The 3157-nt window shown below is 46.8% G+C and overlaps 1 pseudogene across 1 annotated transcript; it reads left to right on the top strand.

Moving 5' to 3' along the window:
* The first annotated feature begins 259 nt into the window (after positions 1 to 259).
* On the top strand, positions 260 to 2150 carry LOC103701744 (ethylene-responsive transcription factor RAP2-4 pseudogene; annotated as a pseudogene). The gene has a single exon (XR_015972130.1). The product of XR_015972130.1 is annotated as an ethylene-responsive transcription factor RAP2-4 pseudogene (transcript).
* The last annotated feature ends 1007 nt before the right edge of the window (positions 2151 to 3157 follow it).

The raw sequence follows: 3157 nt of genomic DNA on the forward strand, positions 1-3157 counted from the left end.
TCAGAGAGAGAGAGAGAGAGAGAGAGCCGCACGACTCCTGGTTCCGGAGCCGAAGCAGCGAAAAGCTCGTTGAAATCCAAGGCAGTAATTCCCAAAAGAACAAAGAACCAACCAGCACGGGACACGTGTCCTAACCGACACCCGCCGGTAATGATCTGGACAGGTGGCCGCGGGCAGGCAGGGTACGTGGCAGGCCGCAATTGATGGACTTGGGATGGGTTCGGGCTTATATAATCCCTCCCCATTCTTTCTTGTTGGATAGAAAAGCTTCTTACCTCCACGTTGAAGCAAAAACCCACCCTTTTGGTGAGGCCGAGAGACCCCCTTCAGGGCTTAAAAGGAGAGAATTTTGATCCAGTTTCTTTTTCTTCCTTTTCTTCTTCTTTGTAAAATCTTTCTCAGGATCCCTTTCTGTGATCTTCTGCCTTCTTTGGAAGGAAAAAAAAACAGAAAAAAGACTGCTTTTTGAGCCTTTTCTTTGATTTCTGAGGCCCAGAAAAGGTGTTCTGCTTTTTGTCTAGAGAAGCAGAGGTTTCAGAACAGAGATCCAGACCCCCTCTTTTACGCCTGGGCTTATGATCTCATTTTTTTTTTTTAATTCTTTGGCTTTTCTCTTCTTAGATTTGCCTAGACCAGGAGGGTTTGTTTTTCTATACCCTCAGATTGGTTTTCTGTTCTCTTTTTCTTTTTCTTTTTGATCTCAGTATGTTTGATTCAAAGAGGCCATCTTTTCAGCACAAGCTCCTTCTTTAGGTCCTTCTCTGAAGACCCTCTTGCCTGTTCTTTGGTTTTGTTGGAGAACCAGAAGGGTTTTCCCCTCCTCTCCTTGTTCTACTTTAGTTAAAGCTCTGGTTTTGCTTCGAAGGCAAGGCATGGCTACAGCTATAGATATATTTAATAGTTCATCGGACCCTCTAAGGGAGGAGCTCTTGCAGGCACTTGAGCCTTTTATTAGAGGTGCTTCCGTTCCCTTCTCTTCTTATATTGCCTCCTCAAATACCACCACCCCGGAGCCCCTTTCGCCCTCTTCTTTCCCTTCCCCTCCTCCTTTGCCTTGGTCCTACTCGCCCCTGTTCTCATCCTCTTCTTGGACCTCGACATTGAGCTCCGACATGATCCCCCAAGGCTATTCCCAGAACTTCATCCGGCTGAGCCACCTCAGCCCTGCCCAAATCCAGCAGATCCAAGCCAAACTGCTGCTCCAGCAGCAGCAGCAGCAGGCCACGGCAGCGTCGACGCAGCAGCAAAGCAGCCTCCTTGGCATGAGGCCCCAGCTGATGAAGCGCAGCGGCTCGCCGCGCCCTCCGCCGAAGCCCAGCAAGCTCTACCGCGGGGTTCGGCAGCGCCACTGGGGGAAGTGGGTCGCCGAGATCCGGCTACCCAGGAACCGGAGCCGCCTCTGGCTTGGGACCTTCGACACCGCGGAGGAGGCCGCGCTGGCCTACGACCGCGCCGCCTACAAGCTCCGGGGCGATGCAGCCAAGCTCAATTTCCCTCAACTCCGGCACAGCGGGGCTCATTCGAGTCTTTCCCTCGACTCCTCCATTGATGCCAAGCTCCAAGCCATCAGCCCGAGCTTGGTCACTTCAAAGAGACAGGGGAGTGACTCACCCGATTCGGTGATCCCGGAGGGGGCTGGCACAAAGGGTGAATTGGGTTGCTCAGGCTCGGAGGACAACAAGTCGGAGAGCTCTTCATCTGTGGAAGGGGACGAATCCTCGTCGGCGGTCTCCGAGATGCAGTCCTTGGACTTCACGGAGGCGCCATGGGATGAATCGGAGAGCTTTATGCTGCGCAAGTATCCTTCTTGGGAGATCGATTGGGACTCGATTCTCTCCTCGGGTCAATAGTCTGTAATCCTTAGTTTCTGGTTTGGTGATTGGTGGCTCCAGGGGCTGTCGCAAGTGAGATTTTAGACATTTGCACTTCTCCTGTTGAGGCTTCTGGTTTTTTGGTTGGGGATTATTATTGGGTTGGTTGGTAGGGAAGTCAGTGGATGTGTATTTGCTTGGTCCAGTATTCCTGGTTTGCTGGGTTTTTTTTTCTTCTAGCCATTACCAGGGAGGCAGGGACGATGTTGATGTTGTGAATCTACTTCTGAATGTTTTGTTAGCTTTGTAATTATTAATATATCTTGGTATTTTGGTGTACATTTTCAGATGTGATGATGAATTATCAAGGTCAAGAATTTCTGAAAAGCTTCAGTAGTTCTAATGATTTATCCTTTTTTTTCATTTTTCTGGTGTGTGATCTAATGATTTATCTCGATGGGAGAAACTATCAAATCAGTATCTTGTGACAAATTATGATGGAAAATCGTAGCCATTAAGATCCTTGGGGGGCATGCGCATATTATTCTGGTCATCATCTGAACTCATCTTAAATCATAGCCATAAGGATTCCGAGGTCTAATATGTGAAAACAAGGATTAGCAATATAGCGGGGATTAAGCTAAAGTTTCATGGTTCCTCAAAAAATTTTGAGTTACATAACTTCTGTTAGAGAAGCCTAAACAGAAATTTAAACTTATCGCAATAACAAAATCATCTCTTGCTTCCAAAATAGTATCATAGTCCATCACATGGCCTGTAGGTATAGCATTAATCGTGCTATTTAGAGTTGCATGTATGAGAAGTAATTTGACATGGGTTCACAATGTTCTCTTTCAGATAAACGAACTTCAAAGGTGTCAAAACCTATATTTATATGAAGAGAGTAGAAAAACTGCATGCCTTGGCTGCTAATGTTAAGAGGGGGAGGCTTAGGTAAATGGCAGAGAAAGAATCAGAAAGGAGAAGTATGAAACAGTTCTCCTCTAGGTCTCTCTCTTGCTGTCTTGATCTCCATGTAGGTCGCCAGCGAACATTAGCAAGGTCTCAAAACCTCCATGCGATGCCTACCTGAAACAAAGTACTTTGAACAGACTTCTCAAGTCTGTCAGGGTAAACTTATCAGTATCTGATGGCTGTGTTTGTTGGTGGGCAGAAGCTGACCAACCAGTGGAGGTAATCTATAATAACCATAGGTGGCATAGGATACTGTACTAGTTCGAATCGGACGATATAAAATATACCATACCGTATTAGTTTGGTATCAGTATCCAGTATGAAGGCATACCAACACTCAGTATGCCAGAGAAAATCCATACCGTACCATA

The sequence above is a fragment of the Phoenix dactylifera genome, chromosome 12 (assembly GCF_051530095.1).
Source record: "Phoenix dactylifera cultivar Ajwa chromosome 12, Ajwa_hap1_PhDact_Kaust_v1.1, whole genome shotgun sequence".
Lineage (NCBI taxonomy): Eukaryota > Viridiplantae > Streptophyta > Magnoliopsida > Arecales > Arecaceae > Phoenix > Phoenix dactylifera.